This window comes from Equus quagga, chromosome 1 (genome assembly GCF_021613505.1).
Source record: "Equus quagga isolate Etosha38 chromosome 1, UCLA_HA_Equagga_1.0, whole genome shotgun sequence".
In the NCBI taxonomy this organism is placed as follows: domain Eukaryota; kingdom Metazoa; phylum Chordata; class Mammalia; order Perissodactyla; family Equidae; genus Equus; species Equus quagga.
In genome coordinates this window covers 129,331,689-129,352,564 of record NC_060267.1, presented here as the reverse complement: position 1 = coordinate 129,352,564, position 20,876 = coordinate 129,331,689, and positions in this window count along the sequence as shown.

Sequence of the window (20,876 nt, the reverse complement as noted above, 5' to 3'; positions counted from 1 at the left end):
AGAGCCCTGGATTTGCTTGTTGATAGACTAGACTAGATTCCAGGCTGGTTCCACGATGACTAGTCAAAAGATCTTAGACAAGTCACTTACCTCTTCTCCTTCAAAAACCGTGGTTCTCAGAATCTTGCACAGCTCAGTGCTCCTGACAGCTGCGACCTGTTCATCAGAGTTAACACGTGCTTGTTATGAAACTGTGTCTCCTTCTTCCCAATTTGGTTCAGTTGGCGTAGAGCTGAGTGTGAGGGCTCCTGGTGGCTCTGCTAAATGATATCATGGTTAAAAAAGCCTGTCCTTGCATAAGACGTGCGTTTCTGATTTCCCACTGCTTTCCCTCTTCAGGCCCCACACCTCCCTGATGTTTGTCACTTGCAAGTAATAAAACTACAAACCACACCGCACATACGTTCTTTAAAAGGCTTAAGTCATCGGCTCCCTCGGCCACACACCTTCTGGTCGGCACAGGGCACCGTGCTGCAGACAGGGCTGGGCAGCAGGGGAGGTGCTGGCCACGTGGGGTGGGAGTGGGGAAGGTGTCTAATCATGAAATCCAAATTTGTAACGTGTTGCCGTCTGTATGTGAGCATTAATTTGACTCTGGTGAACTGGAGGACGTGTGGGTGACTGGTCTGAGGAGATTTGCTGGGCAATTAAGAGAATCAAAACAGAAACGTGCAATTTCACACAAAGCGGTCTGTCTGTAGGGTGGGGTGTTCTCTGGAGAATGGAATTTGGGGGAACCTTTATTATGGATACTTCCGTGTGTCTACACTGTACAATGAGCCTGTATCAATTTTAGACCACAATTCATAAGTCTAAGATGCCGCTGACTGAAAGACACCATTATTTTATTTACTGCCATGAAGGAAAACTGCTATGAATTAAACTACAACATGTCACCAAATAGTAAGACACATTTGGGTTTTTGGGATGTTAAAATGTGAAAAAAATGTGCATCTTAGAATTAGTAGAATATGAGAATTTCTTTTAGATTAAAAGATATTTTTTATTTTGGGAAAAAATATTACTTACGTTGCTTCCACCTCCCCCCCTCCTGCTCAGAGCAATTTCCTCAAAAAAGACAAGGGAGTTGCATTTGAGGATGACTTATTGTTAATTTTTTTTTAGCATTTATGTGCCAGTTTCATGCCAGGCCCTGTGTTAGGTGCCTTCTCATCCCTGAGTCCATCGAGGCCTCCTGGGAACCAGTGGGAGTTTTCCAAATAAGGAAACTGGTGGTCAGATTCTTGCTCCTCATCGCACAGTGAGTAAATGAGGGAGAGGAGATTCAAAGCCAGCCTGCTGCCCCGCCCGCATCTCACCACATGCCTCAGCTCTGAAGGTGTCCTGAGGAAGGAGACCTGTTAACGCCTGGGCCTTCTACAGGAAGCACCGGGATGAAGGGCGAGGCCCCCCGCTCCCAGGCCCACCCTGTGCACCCTGCTTGTTTCTGGTTCAGGGGGAGCTGACTTCCTCCTTGGATACTCTTCTCTGCCAATCTGAGTGAGTCAGCCTCAAAATGACCTCACTGTCCTCAGTGGGCTGTTTGGCCGTCTGCTTCATGTCACTGAGCCCCCAGCACCTCTGGCATGGGTTTACAAGTATTTTCTCTGCCCTACTCCTCAGATGTGGCTAGGTTTGAAAGGGTCACCCCTTCCCTAGCCCTCCACCTCTCAGTTTTCTGTCACCAGGTGGGCTCTGCCCTCCAGCTGCTACAAAAGACCAAGGCTGAGAGGGCTGTTTCCTCCTCCCACCATCTGAGGTGGCCTGCCCTCCATGGGGAGCTGGGGGCTCAGCCTAGATTTTCCCAGTGCCTGGGACAGAGGGATGGGCGGTGGGGGGACACTGCTTCCTGGACAGTGGGCAGAGTAAGCTGAAGCAACAGCTCTGGGTCTATGCTGTGACAAAGTATAATTTTCAAAAAGGTTCTCATACAAGTCAGTAGTGAACACATGTCAAAGATTTATTTAACTCATTAATGAGGGAATCAGCAAAATGACAAAGCTCGTTGAAGACATTTGAGACAGTGACTATATTAGTTTGCTAGGACTGCCATAACAAATTACCACCAAATGAATGGCCTAAAACAACAGAAATTTATTCTCTCCCAGTTTATGAGGCCAAAAGTCAGAAATCAAGGCAGGGTTGGTTCCCTCTGGAGGCCGTGAGGGAGAATCTGTTCCAGGCCCCTCCCCTTGCGGCTGGTGGTGGCTGACAATCCTTGACATCCCTTGGCTTGTAGACACATCACTGGAATCTCTGCCCCTGGAATCACGTGGCCTTCTTCCTTCTATGTGTATCTCTAATTTCCAAATCTCCCTCTCCTTACAAGGCCGCCAGTCATTGGGTTCAGGGCCATCCTAATCCAATTGCATCCTAAGCCAGTTGCATCCTAAACCAATTGTGATTCACTTGATTGCATCTGCAAAGAACCTATTTCCAAGTAAGGTCGCATCACAGGTACCAGGGGGTTAGGACTTGAGCATCTTTTGGGGGACACGGTTCAACTTGTAACAGCTACCTTACCAAACTCATTTCTCATTACTCAGCATCACAGACCCCTGGCTTCACAGGGGCAGTTTGGAGTACTGGAAAGAGCAGAGGCACGGGCAGCTTTGCTGTTGGCTTTGATGGGTCTCTGGTCTTCTAGGATTGAGTGCCAGCCTGTTAACAAGGCTCAGGGGACGGCAAGGCATCTCCATGGTGAAGTTAGTTCTGCCTGGGGCATACATGGAGCCGACTTCCAGGGGTCAGCTCCCAGCTCCACTCCCACTGTGTGTGACTCCCGACGTTTCTTCACCTCTCTGGGCCTCAGCTTCCTCATTTGTGAAATGGAGGTAATAATGGTACATACCCCATGACATAGTACTGAGAACAGTACATATGAAGCTCTGAGTAAATGTTTACTGATATTATCATTATTATTATTATTATCCTCATCACTCCCATTCACAGACTCGCTGCATTGATTTTTTGCGGGTGAGAAAGGCTGTCCTGCCTATACTGGAAAGTTTCCCTTCCCTCGGAGCCTGGTCATTGCAGAAAAAGGGAATTTGTAGTCTCCCTCCAGTCTCAGAAAACATGGCAAGTTCCTGATTAGGACAAAGGCAGCCTCTCTTTTCACCTGCCAAGGTGATTTGTAGGCAAAGGCCAGCCCAGCCCCCAGCCTCACTTCCAAACTTGCCCTGCTTGTGTGAATGAGCTCTTTTTTGTCTGCTTACTCGGGGTCTAGTTTGGAAGGTGATTTCCCCAGTTGGTGCAACTGGCCATTGCCTTTTGAACACTCGTATCCCGTGGTGAGCTGTAAGGGGGGTTTTGGACCTGGAGGTAAAAGTCAGAAACAAGAACTTTCTGGCTAGAACTAGAACTGGCCAGGCCTGAGAGAGGCCTCCTTGGACCCCACAGGGCAGGGCAGAGGCCTAAACGGACGCTAGGCCTGGCCTTCACCATCCGAGCTGCATGGGTGAGACCTCCCTGCCCTTAGTGAGCACCTCATGCACTGGTCCTTGGGAAGTGGGGACCTTGTGTCATCTGCATCCAGACCTGTCCTCCCTTCTCAGGTGGTCACCAGGGGGAACAGGCATGTGGCCAGGTCAGGCGCTGAGTAGTAACCACGGCTGCTGCCGCTTTGATTATTGCCTGTGAAATGAAGGCATGGGGCTCGTAGGGCCGCAAAGGCCCCTCCCCACCCAGGCCTCTCTGACCCTAAGTTCATCTGAGAGTTCTCTGAATTGGGCCTGGAGGGTTCGGGCCCTGCACTCTCCAGGTCCCCTCACAGGCACATCCTCTTTGCCCTCAAAGTCTTCCCCTTTTCAGGCCTGGGCAAGAGCAGCGTTCTTCCTGGGTTTTTTACTTTTTTTTTTCTTTTTTTTTTAAGAGGGTGGGGATTTCTAGAAAAAGCAAACTTATAGAGACAGAAAGCAGACCAGTGGTTGCCTGGGGTTGAGGGTGGAATTGACTGCAGATGGGCAGGGTGATGGAGGTGTTCGAAAACTGGTCTGTGTTGGTGGTTGAACTGCTGTGTAAATTCACTCATCAGACAATGTACTTTGGGGCCGCTCCGTGGCTGAGTGGTTAAGTTCGTGCACTCCACTTCGGTGGCCTGGGGTTTCGCTGGGTCAGATCCTGGGCGCAGACATGGCACCACTCATCAGGCCATGCTGAGGCGGTGTCCCACGTGCCACAACCAGAGGCACTCACAACTAGAATATATAACCATGTACTGGGCGATCTTTGAGGGGAAGAAGCAGGAAAAAAAATGTGCTTACTGTGGGTGAATTGCATGGCATATAAATTCCTCTTTGATAAAGCTGTTTAAGTGTGTATATGTATATATAAAATAAATTCTCCGAAAGCCGCAATTGGTGAGGGATTACCATCTTCTAGGTACTCTGGAGGGGAACCCGAATTGGAAGCCATGGCCTTTATGTGACCTAGGGTAGGTCCACACTCTGGGCCTCAGTTTTCCCCTCTGTGACATCTCGAGTTGACGCCTTGGAGTGGTGCCGGAGCCTCTGCTGTGGTTCCCTCGCCCGGCTCTCCAGGTGCTGCTGCAGTCCTCAGATCGTACCAGGCCCCACCATGAGCCCTGCCTTTGCCACACAGCACCTCTGCCTTCCTGTCTTTGTGCGGAGAATTTCCTCCTGCCAGTCCAAGGAGCAAACATGCAGCCGGGAACAATTGGAAAATCCGGGTTGGCCTGGCCTCATTTCCCCCCAACCCAGGCCCTTTCCCTTGACCCAGACCAGAGAAACAACCAAAAGACCGTCCCCTAGAAAAGCCCCTCACAGAGCAAATGGCTCAAGCACCTACTGGGCATTTCCACACTCTGCAGGCTTTCTTCTCCCCTGGCTGCCTGACAGGTGGCCTCAGGCTGTTTTACAGAGGAGAACAGAGATAGAGAGACACTGGTCCAAAGTCACACCAGCTGGGAGGCTCGGGGCCATTGAGGAGGCTGCAGCCGCAGCTCCTCCCCGTGGAGTTCTCCAGAAGGAGGGCGTGGCCCCGCCCCTCCCTTCACCTTTTCCCTCCCTCACACTGTTCCTGTCCGCTGCCCGCTCCCTGGGACCCAGAAGACCCTGCCTGTCTGATAAACTGCAGGGAGTGCTCCACCGCCTGGCCTGCTGCTCCTCCCAGAGAACTTTTAGCTGGTTTCTTTTGGACGTGGTGCCCGAGGGCTGAGTGGTGGACCCGCAGGGCAGCCTGACTGTCCGGGAGAAAGGAGAAGCCGAGGGAGGGCTCTGAACCCCCAGATTGGGCCAGGAGCAGGATGGAGGCCAGGGCAGAGTCATGAAACAGCTACTCCTGGCTGACTCAGACCCTCCTGCCCTTCTTATCAGGCCTGAGGAGCGATAAGGGGCCAGTTCCTGCACTGTGAGTTCTAGGCCTTTGTTTGGGGCCGCCAGGAAGTGACTTGTGTGTTTCGCTGAAGCTTAAGGAGTGGGGCTGACTCACGGGGGTGGGGGGCTGGGTGGGCCAGGAAGCGGGGAGAGCCTGCAAACGCTAGGCCCTGCACCGCCAAGCTCCAACTGGCCAGCGGAGGGAGGGCCCAGTGGGAGTGTGTCCAGCCTCCACACCCACCTCCTGACAGCCCTCCATGGAGAGGAGGATTCCTCACCCTGCTAGTTTAGGATGGGAGGGGTGGCCCAGGGCGTCTCCTCTTTATCTTTCAAACAAAATATTTCCAGAATATTATTATTCCCCTAAAGTGTGGACTGTCTGCTAAGGGCTGGACACTAAACTAAGGGCTTTGCCTATTCTCTTTCCTGTCATCTTCCCCCAAGTAACAACGGGGGGGGGGGGGGGTGTGGTATCCCTGTCCACATTTTGCAGATGAGGAAACTGAGGCTCAGAGAGAGGAGGTAAGTTGTTCAGGTTTGCTCAGCCAGGAAGCAGCAGATTCAGGATTCAAGTCCAATCCAAAATTCACAGACAACTCCCTTGAAAAACCAAAATAGATGTTGGGCAGGGCAGGGGATGGGCATGAGGAGTTTTTCGAACCCCCTGGGGAGCTATCCACAGCATATGTTGGGTCCTCAAAGGCGCCCAAAGAGACCACTGCCCCAGGGGATCCTACCAGGTGGACGTGGCTCTTCCCCACCCTCAGTTCCCTCATCTGTGTGATGTGATGAGTGACTGGATGAGGGCCAGACAGCAGGTGAGTAACCTGAGTTCATAAACGAGCAGGTGGGGGACCCGGTGGTGGGCGGCCTCCTCTCCAGGCTCTTGGAATGGGGAGGAGGCCGGTGCTTGATGACGAGATAAAAGAACAGGAAATTCCCAGCCCAGTGGGAGAGCCAGGGCCCTGTTAGTCAAGACTGAAAAGCAATTCCAAAAAAGGGAAGATTTTGACTCATGTCACTGAGCCATCTATTTGTCAGCTCTCTGCCTCCTCGTCAGGTCTGACGTTGTTCTCTACACGCCTGCCAGATGCCCCAGGCTCGTGTCCTGCCAGCTCACTTACCCTAATGGAAAGGGAGAGTCTCTGGCAGAAAAGTCCCAGAGAAAATTCTGATTGGCTTCTCTTGAGTCACATGCCACCTCTGAACCAATCACCATGGTCTGGGGCCGGGATTTCTGATTGGCCAAGCCTGGCCTTGCATGCTCATCCTTGTCCTGGATCTTGTTGGGGGCCGGGACAGCAGTGGAACCACAGGAACTGGTGGGAGGTGGAAGGGGAAGAGGCAGGCAAAAGCCACGCGACCCCAGGGGCTAGCTCCCCACCCGTCCAGCCTTTCCACACCCAGGCCCTGCTGGGCCATTCCTGTCAGGCCAAAGATGCTAGAGGGCGATCACCAGGAAGGACCACTGAGTGTTTTAGTTTAGTCAGGGATTTCTCAACCTCAGCACCATTGACATTTTGGGCCAGATAATTCTGTGTTGCTCGGGACTGTTCTGGGCATTGTAGGATGTTTAGCAGCATCTCTGGCCTCTACCCACTACAAGCCAGTAGCAAGTCCCCCTGCTTTCATTGTGACAATCAAAAATGTTTCCAGACCTTGCCGAATGTCCCTGGGGGCAAAAATCACCCTGGGTTGAGAAGACTGGCTTAGATGGTCCCAGGAGCAGCAGATCTTGAGATGAGGGTCTCAGGAAGCAAGAGTAGGGGAGTAGGGAGGTGGGACAGGGAGGAGGAGGCAACTGATAAGGAGCAGGTTATCACTGTGGGCTCCTGGGTACCACAGGTACCACAGGGGAACCCTGGGAAGCACTATGGAACAGGCGGACTGAAGAACCAGGGAGCTGGGGTATGGATGCATCAACTCCCGTCAGTCTGTTTGAGGGCTGCTGGGATGGAGAGGGTGTTGATTCCAGGGCACATCAGGCTTGCTGGGTGGCACAGGGTGGGCCCTAGCGACTCAGAGAAAGCAGGTGCTGGCGGTTGAAAGTTGGACAGCGGGCACTGGCGTGGTAAGGGACAGGGGATCTGGGAAGACACACAGTAACTCCACACAGAGTTTCCTGCTCCTTCCCTTGTTTTTCCCCTTCCAGCCAATGTGACTATGCAAGGGTCTGCTCTAAGGATGCTCCGTGGGCCCACCATGCTCTCAGACCCCTTCTGAGGGCTGCCTGACTCCAAGGTCTCCAGGTTTAGTATCGTCTTTCCCACCGCTCCAGCCCTTCTGGTCAGTTAGAATCCTGACCTGCTATGTCCAAACCGTGTGACCTTGGGCAGATTTCTGAACCCCTCTGGACTTGGATTTCTCCTGTCGAAAGTGGGGCTAATGACACCTGATACATGCTGTAGGTGGTTATGAGGCTTCGGAGAAATAATGTGGGAGACACACAACTTGCTTCGTGGTCCCTCTTCCCATTAGGGGCTGGGGGCAGCCCTTCCCCCAAGGCACACATAGCAGAGCTTGCATGCACAGGGCTGGTGCCCCTCCCACTCCAGGCGGGGCGGCCATATAGAGGAAGACTGAGTCAGTGGCTGTGCTAGACAGGGAGTGCTGACTGCGGTTGTCCCGGCCTGAGCATTCTCATCAGCACCCACTGCTTCTTCATCAGGCCCCTCAGGGAGCTGGTGGTGCAGCCTGAGGACCCTCAGTGAGGCCTCACTCCACCCCTTCCCGCTGTGTGACTTGGGGTAAGTCCTCCACCTCTCTGTGCTTTGTCCCTTTCTGAAAAATGGAGGCAACTGGAAGGGTTTTGCCAGAGCTGAACAAGATCGTCCCAGAGTCTGCCATTTTTTGAGGACCTGCTGCATGTATCGTCTGTGTTACTGAATCCTGACAACATGAGGCAGCCCCTCCAGCTCTTATCCCCATTCTACAGAGGCCTCACCTGAGGCTCAGAGAAGGTAAACTGTCCGCCTCCTCCCAGGCACCGGAGCGCTGACTCTCTGGCCCCTGCAGGCATCTCCCACCGCGCTCAGCATCAGCACAGTGCTGGCCCCGACCAAGCAGCCTCCACTCCCGAGCGCTCACTAGCTGTCAAGCTCTGTGCTGAGCACAGGGCTTGCAGGCTTTGTCTCTGAATCCTCCCCAAATGCTGCAAAGTCAGTACTGTTAACATCCCCATTCTAGAAAAGAGGAAACTGAGGCTGAGCAGGGTGAGCTGACGTCACGCTGGTAAATGATTGATCTAGGGCTTGATCAGAGCTGCACGAGTGATCAGCGAGCGTGAACTGGCAAGTCCTGGGTCCAGGCCAGCCGAGGAGGAGCCAATGCGCTCTGTGTGGAGAAGCCACCCTCTCTGTGAGGGTCTGAGACATGGTGACTGTCCCTGCCCAGAGAGCACACAGCAGCCAGGCTGCTCCCAGGAAGCTCCAGACATTGTGTTCCCCTGACTCATAGCCTGCTTGGCTCAGGAGGAGAGGCAGGGCCAAGTCTGGGCTCAAGTGCTGACTGGGACAGCCAGGAAGGGGCAAAGCAGACTGTGGGCAAGAGCACCGCCTCCCTGCACAGTCTGCCTTCTGATCTCCCAGGAGGGCAGCTGCACTGTTGGATCCTGGTCAAAGCCTTGGAAGAGGTCTGTAGGTTTAAGCCACCACCTCTGTGAAGCCCTACTGGATTGCCTCACTGGCTGAGCCCCTCCTTTCTGCTCATACTAGCACTTAAAGTACCCAGCTTGCACCAAAATAATCTGTGACCATTACATGGATTTTTATTTTTATTATTTTTTTATTTTTTTGAGGAAGGTTATCCCTGAGCTGACATCTACCTCAAATCCTCCTCTTTTTGCTGAGGAAGATTGGCCTTGAGCTAACATCCATTCCCATCTTCGTCTGTTTTATGTGGAATTCCTGCCACAGCATGGCTTGACAAGTGGTGCTAGGTCCACACTTGTGATCTGAACCGGCGAACCCCGGGCCACTGAAGCGAAATGTGTGAACTTAACCACTGCACCACCGGGCCAGCCTCTGGATTTTTAAGTTATTAGTGGGATGAGTGAAAGTTCTTTACATCTAGAATCATCTGGGAGGCCTGGGGCCTTTTCACTGGGATTCCCCGTAGCCCCCAGCACAGGGATTACTCAGCACGCAGTAGGTGCCCAATAAGCAGTAAGCTGATAGACTGACACATCACCCCACCAGGTGTTAAAAATGGAAATGATAACCCCAGTGTTTCTCCTCACTCACTGAGTGGAAGGCAGGATGGGCCAGTGGTTGGCACCCAGGCTCTGGTGTGAAATTGCTGCTGGCCAAGTCTTGCCTCTGCTTCTCACTGGCTGGGTGACCTTGAGAAAGTTACTTGACTTTTCTGTGCCTCTGTCTCCTCATTGGTAAAATGGGAATAATAATATCTAGGTAGTAATTATCTGGGTTATAATTGGCCAGTGAGTGTAAAGCCTGGAAAGTGCTCAGTGCCATCAGCTGTTCTCACTCTTGGGAGTCAGATGCTCGTGACGTGCTGTGTTTCATTGACTCCAAGATGGTGGGATCATAAGAACACATGATCATTTCATGTGCCACTAAGAAGGAAAAAACTGCCACTAAACTGATAGAAAGCTCCTATCACTTAGGATGTTCCTCTTTTTCCCATTGGAAATATTCCTTTATCATGTCCCATATATCATCTATGTGTACATAAAGGGAAAATTATAGCTGAGTAAATAGATCAAGATATTTCTTAGGCAACGACAATTTTATCATGACTGCTGCCTTGCTGACAGCAATTGTGAGATTTATTGCCCCAGTTGCAGAGGTGGAAAATGTGCTCCTTATAACTGACGAGATACGAAATCCGGAAATATGAGGAAAAGAAGCATGGTGATGTTGAGCCTGAGACTCTCTCCTTTATTCCCAGAGGCAGGAAAGTCTAGCGCCCGCTTGTGCCTTCCTGGCTGTTAGGCCCTGCGGGGGGCCAGCCCCCAGCCCCGGGGAGGCAGCGGAGTCTGTGGGGTATATAAGAACACAGGGTTTACCCTCAGATACAGCAGGGCTCCAGTCTCAACTCTGCTTGTTTCCAGCTACCTGACCTTAATCAAGCAAGTGACACTGCCTCCCTGTGTGCCTCAGTTTTCCTTTCTTTGAAATGGGGGTACTAATAGCATGTCCTTCATTAGGTTGCCATGAGGACTGAAGGGCACGATCCATGTAGTGGGCCTGGCACATGGTAAATGCCCCTACATGTTAGCTCTCAGTATATTTCTATTTCAGGTGACCCAGGCCTGGGTCTCCCACTGGGTCCAGCTGACTTCCATTCTCTACCACCCCCAGGCTTTTCTGCCTCCATCCTGTTGAGGGGCATCCACTCTCCTCTGCCTGATTTAAGATGACCTTCAGGATCTGTTCGGGGCCCTGCATTAGGTCCCATAGGGAGGGCTCTCTGCTCTCATCCATTAGGAGACGGAGCACAAGGGATTTCAGGCTCCCCTGGAAACCCTAGACAGACTGGCCGTCATGAGCTCCTTGTGTGTTGTGGTGGGCAGCGGCTAGACGCAGCCCCTTGCTCAAACCGGATGCTTGGGCTCGTTATGAAAGGCTTGATTAGAGCAAGGGCTGTGCCTTCCACCTCGGGCCCCTCTTCTGGATGAGGGGAAATATGTTGGGCCATGGGAAAGGAAAGTATGTGGACGACATGAGGTAGCCACGGGAGCCACTGAACTGTGGCACAGGGGAATGCCAGGGGCTCCACAGTCACCACCCACTCGTAAGGCTTGGGTCCACAGGTAAGTGGGTGGCTTTGGGTAAGATGGGTAATAGTGTGGCAAAACCTCAAGGTATTCACTATATCCATGTTCTCCTCTTCTTCGTGGGCACCAGCCAGAATGCATTTTCCAGACCCCCCCTTGTTGTGCTGAGTGACCATGTGACTCCAATGGAAAGTGAGCAAAAGTCATAAGTGCCACTGCCAGGCCTGGCCCAGATAAACCTCCCACACATGATTCACGCCCCCTTCCCTCTCCTGCTGACTCAGCTGAGAGGATTTAGAGAACTTGGAAGAGGTGGAGCTACAAGGTAGAAGGAGCCTGGGCCCTTGAATGACTCTGTGGGCAGAGCCCTTGGTCCACCTCTCTGACCTGCACAGGACCATGATGTGAGCCAGACATAAACTATTGTCATGATAAGCCACAGAGATTTGGGGCTGCTATCTTAGTAATAAAAGTAGTGAGAATAAGACTTACCTGAGTGCTTCCTGTGTGCCTGGCTCTGTCCTGTGTGATGCATAAGAAGTAACTCACTTAATCCTCGTGGCCAGCCTTTTTCTGTAGGAGAAGAAACTAGGGCACAGAGCAACATCTACTGCACAGGCTTGTGGTGAGGACTCCGTGAGATAATGCAGGCAGGGCTCCAGCGTAAGTCAGAACCGACAGAGAGCGCTGCGTGAATGTTTGCTGCTGTTCTAAGTGATTCCTATGGTGAAAGTGACCCCAAAGAGACCAGAGGCTTTACGGTCAGCCACATTTGGGTTTGAGCTCTCCCTCCACTTTCTAGATGTGTGACTTCGGATAAGTGTCCTTCTATGTGTGTGCCCTGCTTCCCGTCAGTGTAAAATGGGGTTCCTAACAGGACCTTCTTCACAGGGATGTGGCGAGGGTTAAATGAGTGAATACATGTAAATTAGGTAGAGGCTGACCCAGAAGAGCTCAACACAAGGTATCATTATTGCTATTATTGCATTATTACTAGGCTTACTTTTGTTGCTACCGTCATTACTAACTGCTGTTAGACTTGGGGCACATCAGTTCACTTCTTTGACCTCGTCTTCCTCATCTGTAAAACTGGGGTCCTGGGGGAATTGGGAGGTTGGCAGTAGCGTCATTGTGGTGCCGGGCATATGGTGGCCTCTCAGGAAGTTCCACGTGTCCCATATGGGCAAAGTCATCTTCCCACCTGGTTTCCAGCCCAATGCCCAGCAGGTCAGGAAGAGGTTAACCCAGCTGTGCCCCTGGGCCCTGTTATTCCAGAGGTCTTCTTGCAGGCAGCATGAATCTCTCAGGTGGGTGAGAAACTAGAATGCCTCAGGGAGGAAGGAGGGGGGTTGAGCTGGTCTCTACCCACGTGGTAAATTAATTGTGCTCCCCAGATCCAGAGGAATGTGGAAGAGCAGTTCCCCATACTTCCAGCAGCTGCCCAGCTCCAGTTTTCTGGAACTATCCTGATTTCAAAAATTATCTCTCATTACCCACATAAATCTTCCAAATGGCCAAGAAATCTCAACAGCTTTATATCCAGATGTGTGTGTCCTGACTGCCTTTTTCACCCGGAAGTGCCACCCAACATACACCTGAGACCTTTCTTTTGATACTTAGATTGGAAAACATGGTAGCCAAGGAAGGACTCTCCTTGGTTTTTTGTTTGTTTTTTTTTAATTGAGATATAACTGACAGAACATTACATTAGTTTCAGATGTACAACATAATGGTTCAATATTTGTATATCTCCTTGGTTTTTAATAAGAAGGGAAGTAAGGGCGGGAGAGGTGGTGGGTACAGGTGAGGGGAGGAGGTGCTTCCACGGCCAGAAGGGCAAAGACTGGGTCTTTTATTTATTTACTTATTTATTTTTTTTGAGGAAGATTAGCCCTGAGCCAGCTGCCACCAATCCTCCTCCCTTTTCTGAGGAAGACCGGCCCTGAGCCAACATCCATGCCCATCTTCCTCTACGTTTTTTTATATATGGGACGCCTACCACAGCATGGCTTTTGCCAAGCTGTGCCATGTCTGCACCCAGGATCTGAACCGGCAAACCCCAGGCTGCCGAGAAGTGGAATGTGCAAACTTAACCGCTGTGCCGCCGGGCTGGCCCCAAAGACTGGGTCTTGCCTGCCCCCGGCCCCAGAGTTCACTTCGACAGATGCCATCACCTAATTCAGGACAATAAAGAAACAGCTTTATGAAACTTATAACTGTGTTACTCTAAGAAGAAACAACTCTTTATTTCGATGGCAAAGGTCCCCAGTCCTCATTTAGGAAAAAATCAAAGATAGTTGTATCAGTTAGCCTGTGCTGTGTAAGAAATCACGCCAAAACTTAGAGGCTTTCAAGAACAATAGGTAATATTTTTCACCATCTGGTGTGTTGGTTGGGCAGTTCTAGTCTGGGGCAGGGGGAGCATCTGGGCCTCTCTCCATGTGGCCTCTCCTCCTCCAGGAGACCAGCCCAGGCCTGTTCACCTGGTGGTCTCAGGGTTCCCAGCAGCAAGAGAACACAAATGACCCCAATGCCCCAGCACTTTTCCAGCCTCTGCTTGCATCACTTTTGCTAAGGATCCGTTGACCAAAGGAAGTCACAAGGCCAAACCTAGATTTAAGGGGGAAAAAATAGACTCCTTCTCTTGATGGGATTAGCCAAAAATTGGGTCTTATTCATTTATTTTCTTAATCCACCACAGTTGTACGGTTGTGTGTGATAGCCTGAACAGCCTCACAGCTTGGGTCTGGGCAAAGCTTCCCAGGGGTACCAGGGGCCAGAAATAGTTTCAGCTTAATAATTTAATTTAATAGTTTAATTTTTTATGAGTTTATTTTGCCTTGTGGAGATTGTGAATCATGGAACTCAGTGGTAGACTCCTGTCTGCAAGTTAGAATCATCTGGGGAGCTTTTCAAAAATACTGATGTCTGGGCCCCACCTCCAGAACTTCTGGTTCAATTGTTCTTCAGAAGTTTTTTTGAGTCCCTTGATGATTCCAATGTGCAGCCAGGGCTGAGAACCACTGAGGTAATTAATCATATCTCAGGGCCTTTGCACATGCTGTTCCCTCTGCCTGGAAGACTCTATTACCAAATCTTCCCACCGCCACCTTCTTCTCATCATTCAGGTCTTGTGTTAAGTTCCAAGGGCTGCCATAGCAAATTATCACAAACTTGGCAGCTTAAAGCAACAGAAGTGTGTTCTCTCACAGTCCTGAAGGCCAGAAGTCCCAAGTCAAGGTGTTGACAGAGTCGGTTCCTCTTGGAGCCTCTGAGAGACAATCTGTTCCGTACCACTGTCCTAGCTTCTGGTGGCTGCTGGCAACCCTTGGCATTCCTGGGCTTGGGGCTTCCTAACTGGGATCTCTGCCTCTATCTTGGCCCTCTTCTCTCTGTGTTTCTGTGTCTTCTCCATTTCTGTCTGTTATAAGGATATTTGCCATTGAATATAGGGCCCACCCTAATCTAGGAGGATCTCATCTTGAGGTCTTTACCTACTATGTTTACAAAAACCCTTATTCCAAATAAGGTCACATTCTGAGGTTCCTGATGGACATATCTTTTCAGAGCCACAATTCAAACCACTATATGTCTCAACTGTCACCTCCTCAGAGAAGCCTTCCCTGACCACCCCACTAAACCAGCCCTCACCAAGACTATTGTCAGTGTTTTATATTCCTCCTACCATTGATCACTGTCTGGATTTATAAGGACGTATTATCTGTCTCTCTCCCACTAAAATATAAATTCCAATAGAGCAGGGACCATATTTGTCCTGTTCTCTACTGTATCCCCCAGTTCCTAATACAGTGCCTGGCACATAATGACCACCCAATAAATATGTGTTAAATGAATAAAGTTTGCTTCTTTGCCTTGCTTGCTAGGAAGCTCAGAGCCAAATGGTGAGCCAGGTCTGTTAAGTAAGGGGGTCTCACAGGTCTGTTCTCTTTCCACCCTCACTACGGGCCTCCTCTTACTCTTATTTTCATTTCATCTCCTTTTTCCTATTTATTTTTAATTTATTTTATCTTGTTATATTGCATTCAGATATTTATGCAGACTATCCTAAGTTATTCATAAACTCGTTCATTCAGCGAGGGTTTGTTGAGCCATCTAGGCTCTGCCGGGCACTGTTCTAGGCCCAGGGATATGTCAGAGAGCAAAGCAAAGGTTGCTGCCTGCGTAGCGTTTGTAGTCTAATGAGGGCTTATCTAATAAGATAAGTGATAATCATAAAAAATAAGCGTATAGTACAGTAGGAAGTGAGAGAGAGCAGGATAGGGTTGTGATTGCAAGAGGATAGAGGTGTAATTTTAAAATCCTCTAAGGAAAAATGAGTATTATTTGAATCAGTTCATTGTATTAGGTGTAATAATGGAATTAAAGTTACGTAGGACGATGTCCACATTTTTTAAGAGATGAATAGTGATGTAGGAGTGAAATGGCCTAATGTCTGGCTTTTGCTTTAAAATAGTTTAAAAAAAGAAGGAAGGAAGGAAAAAGAAAGCAAGGATAGATGGAGCAAGTATGGCAAATACAATGATGGTTGAATCTGGGTATATAGAAATTCATTGAACCGTTTTTTCTATTGTGTGTATTTGAAAATTTTCATAATAAATTTATTTCCTTTTTTGAAGATTGGCCCCTGAGCTAACAACTGTTGCCAATCTTCTTTTTTTTTTTTTCCTGCCTTTTCTCCCCAAATCTCCCCAGTACATAGTTGCATATTTTAGTTGTGGGTCCTTCTGCTTGTGGCATGTGGGACGCCGCCTCAGCATGGCCTGACGGGTGGTGCCATGTCTGCACCCAGCATACAACTGGTGACACCCTGGGCCGCCGAAGCGGAGTGTGCGAACTTAACCACTCGGCCACAGGGTCGGCCCCTGTTTTTTTAAATTGTGGTAAAATAGAAATAAAATTTACCATTTTAACCCTTTCTGAGTGTAGTTCAGTGGCATCCAGTACGTGCATATTGTTGTGCAATCATCACCACTATCCATCTCCAGAACTTTTTTTCTTTTAAATGAAACAACTTGTCAGACAAAGTTGTCTATAGAACACAGTATCCCGCTGGGGTGATTTGAGACAGGGACAGGAAGGAGCAGAACAGCCATGCAAAAACTGCAAAAACCCAAAATTGAGGAGGGATCGGGCCCCAGACATTGATGAGATGCCCCTCCCATCAAGGCCGCCCCTCAGCCTCTGTTGGGTCTTAGGCCATTGAGACGGCCAGGCCTGGAGGCCCACGAAGTCATCTTGTCCAGCCCCCTGACTCCAGACAGGACAGCACCTATCCACGCCCAGGGCTGACTCACCTCCTGCTATTCACTGGAAAGTTAAGCTGCTCCCTCTTCATCCTGCCTTCCAGGAAAACCAGCCTTTCCAGAAACCCAGGGGCTAGAGCTTGCCTCTTCTAACTCTGGGATTGGGTGGGATGGGGGAGCTTGCTGGGGGGAGCTTGCTGGGAGGAGCTGGAGGGGTAACCCGCTCATCCTGACCTCATCACATTCTTGGGGCCAGGGAGGGGATGGGCCATCCTTCTTCCAGCCTCCCAAAGTCAGCTGCTGTGATTTATGGCCTGGCTTTTAGGCGGGAGGAGAGCTCAGTGGGCCCCAAGGACCCACTGTAGGAAGGGATGAAGGGACCTGTCTGCTTCCATTTGGGGAGGAGAGCAGCACAAACCTGGGTTCAAGTCCCCGCTCCACCATGTCCTGCTGTGTGACCTGGAGCAAGTGACTGAAGCTGTCTGAGCTCAGTTCCCATCTCTGAAATGGTACCTAACACATAGGGCTGCTTTGAGGATTAAACGAGATTACTCTTTTGCATAGTTCCCGGGGCTTGGTTTTTGCTCAGTAAATATTAGCTACCTGGAAAGTGAAAGTATTTAAAGACAAAGGGCTTTTTCCTCAGGCGGTGGGGCACCCAGCACCAGGTCAGAAAGAGGCTGGTAGTGGCCCAGCCCAGGCCCTGGGGGGAGGGGCAGTGTGGTCGTGGCCAAGGGCTGGCAGGACTAGTGGGTGAGGGTACAGGCTTTGCGGCCAGACTGCCTGTATTCAAATCCCATCTCCACCTGTTCTTAGCTGATGTTGGGCAAATCACTTAATAACCTCCTGTGGATCTCAGTTCCCCTTCTGTAAAATGGGGGAAATTATAATACCAGCCTCACAGGTTATCACAAGGACGAAATGACTCTGGCCTAAAGCACTGAGCACACTGCCTGGGACATGGTAAGTCTGGGTTGGCTATTATCATCTGGATTATTTGGGTTTGTCCAGAGTCCTCCTCACCCACCCTCAGTCATAACAATAACAATAATAATAACAGCAGCAGCCACTATTTGTTATCCTCTCGCACGCTCTTTCAACAAACCCGTGACACCTATAAGGTGAGGACACTGAGGCTCAGGAATTCTGGTTAATGTGCTCGAGATCACATTGGTAGAGCCGGGGTTTGGACTCAGGTCTCTCTGGCTCCAGAGCCCACACTCTTAGCCATTTATATATTGCATGTAAGCGGCATCACTGAACTTTTATGGGGACTGTGGGGGAGGCGGACACCCAATACAGAAACGCTGATAAAACAAATAGACCTTGAGACAGCGGGCGGCAAACGCTGACCATCCCGCTGTCTAGTTTGTGCTGTGAGTGTTCCAAGAGAGGGTGCGGCTTGAGCCGGAGAAGCTGGAAAGGGCTTAAGGAGGAGGAGGTCTGGCCTTGGCCCCGAGGACGAGGTAGAATTTGGACTGTACATTGGGAGGGGTGTGATTTTAGGTGGGGGCAAATGTGTGGAGGTGGGGCCGGGCAGGGCCGGGTGGGGCCTCAGCTGGAGGCAGTGCCCAGGATAAAGCCAGGGGCAGGTAGAGGGACTGGCCAGCTTCCAAGTGGAATTCAGGCACAAAGCAAAAGGCTGAGGCCCAGGCCAAGTCTGAGCTCCCTACTTTTCCTATTAGCCAGATTTCCCTTCCTCAGGTAGTCACAGGACTTGAGTTGTCAACTAGAAACTCTTGTCCCTGCCCCTCCAAATCCCGGAATTTAGAGACCCAAAGGAATCACAGATGCCCCTGCTCTGACTCAGCCTAGAACAGGGATCCAGGGGAGTGGCTGGGGGCCCTTGAGCCCCACTTACTGATTTGTTCTCCTCGCAGAGTGAACACACCCAACATGGCGGCTGGTATCCAGTGCATACCCAATACATGCTCGCGGCCTCCCTCCCCTGCAGGGTGTGGAGTGGGACCCAATCCTGACACAGACACACTCTCCCTCCAAAAGCAAATCTGACCCACCATCAGAAGTGAACATTTTATGGAAGCTTTCTTAGGACTTTAAAAGACAAGCTTCCTAGTATGGCAAGACTTCCTTCAAATCCTACCTCCAGTCCCAGCAATTTCCCTAGGGCTTTTTTTCCTGAGGCCACAGCTTCATGCCTCCTCCCCAACTCACAGCCTCCTCTCTGTTCCTCTAGCCACTCCTTCCGTCCTTGCCCTCAAAATCCCAGTCAGCCTGCAGCCCTCACACACATATACACTGACTGCTGTTAGCAGGACTGGCCACATAATTTGCACAGCCTGGTGTAAAATGAAAATGTGGGCCTCCTGGTGCAGAAATTATGAAGAATTTCAATTTAAAGCAGAGCATTAAATCAAATCAGGTGCTGGGACCTTCTAAGCTCAGAACCCTGTCAACTGCATGAGTCACACGCCAATGAAGTTAACCCTGGCCCTTAGTGCAGGCCCTACATGGACTAGAATGTTACATTTTCCAAGCTAAAACTGAGGTCTCCTCCCCTCCACAAAAGCATATTTTGAGGACGGCTGCTCTGGCTATACCCACCCCCAACCCTCAACCCCTCACATCTCATCCCCCCGCTTAGGCCCACAGTAGAAAAGTCTGAGGTCTCACTTTTGAATCGATCATTCCTTTTGCAAAGTGATTTACAGGTTCTTTATAAGAGAAAGTAGCATCTCATTTTACAGTTAGGCAAACTGGATTTGGAAATGCCCCACCTAGGGCCAGCCCCAGTGGCCTAGTGGGTAAGCTCTGCTTCCACGGCCCAAGTGCGGTTGCCAGGCACAGACCTACACCACTACTTGTCTGTTGGTGGCCGTGCACTGGTGGCGGCTGACATTCAGAAAGAGGAAGGTTGGCAGTGGATGTTAGCCCAGTGCAAATCTTCCTCAGCAAAAGTAACCACAACAAAAAACTCCCCACCCAAGCTGGCAGCTTGCTGGCCAGTAGCATATGTGGCGTCAAAACTCTGGCCTCCAGACCCTCTCAGCCTGGAGCCATTTCCACTAAAGAAAGAACCTGGATACCAACTGAAGGGAATGCACAAATGATATAAACCTCAACACTGAGGGAATTTCTTTTATTTATACTGTAACAGCAATTTCTCATGTTGAAACAGCCTCACCCAACCCCAGACAAACACCAGGCCCAAATCAGACCTCCATCAGTGGAACTTCAGGTAAAAATGCAGGAAATGTCCCTGTCCTTCCTTGACTCATCACACCCAGTGCTCCTGCGACCACAGACCAAAGAAGAAAAAAGCAGATCAAAACTTTCATTCCTAAAGGTTTATGGTAGGGTTATTTGTTTTCTTTTATTCCTCATTAAAACTTGGGAAACCTTCATTTTTTTAAGGGAACTTTTAATTTTGGAATCATTTTAGATTTACAGAAAAGTTGTAAAGATAATATCAAAACTTCCCTCACCCAGTTTCCTCCGTTATTAACATCTTATAATGTTTATATAAGATAACATTATTTTCTTCGTTATTAACACCTTCTATTACTAGAGCATATTTGTCAAAACCTAGAAACTGACATTGGTACGTTGCCATTAACTAAACTCCAGACAATTTGATTTTCACCTGTTTTTCCACTAATGTCCTCTTTCTGTTCCAAGACTCACTCCGAACAAGCAGATGGCATTTAGTTGTCATGTGTCCCTGCTAATCTGTGACAGCTCCTCCTTGTTTTTTATGATCTGGACAATCTTGGGGAGGACAGGCAGGTATCCTGGAATGTCCTTCAATCTGGGTTCATCTGGTGGTTTTCTCCTAATTTGACCGGAGTTATAGGATTTTAGAGATAACACCAACCACACACGTGAAGTGTCCTTCTTATCACTCCTATCAGGGGTCTGTGACAACCACACAACGCCATGGTGAGGTTCACCTTGAAGTTGTGGTTAAGGTGGTTTCTGCTGGGTGTCTCCACTGGTTTCCAAACCCTGCCCTTGTGAGTCAGGAAGTCAGCCCACCCTTAGGTGGGGGAGAGCAGGAACTAGCCTCACCTCCACGAGGAAACCTTGATTTTTAAAAATGTTAATTTAATTATCTTCTTAAAAAATTCATGCTTCCGGTTTAAAATGCAAAAGATACCAAAGGATCCAAGGTGAAAAGTCTCTTCTCATCTCTGGTCCCCAAAGTCATCACATCACTGTTTTCTTGCGAATCATCCCAGAGGGACTTTATGCACAGGTGAGGTAATTATACATACTTTGCTCCACCTTTTTTACACAAAGGTAACGCTGGTGGCATTGTTCTGCGTTCAATCACACAGTTGCATGCTCTAGTGAGACCCTAGAAACCACCCAGCTGTTTGCCCATGCTGGATGGTTAAGTAGATTACATTATTGTGCAGCGTGGGCCTGGCCGCAGCTGCCAGCAGTTACACAAGTAAACAGTATCTGGGATCATGGGAAAGTAATATGTCAAATGAGTATAAAGTCGAATGCAAAGTACACATGATTTCTATTGAGTGGACGCTATCTTTCAAAAGGATAAAGTTCAGAAAAGGTCAC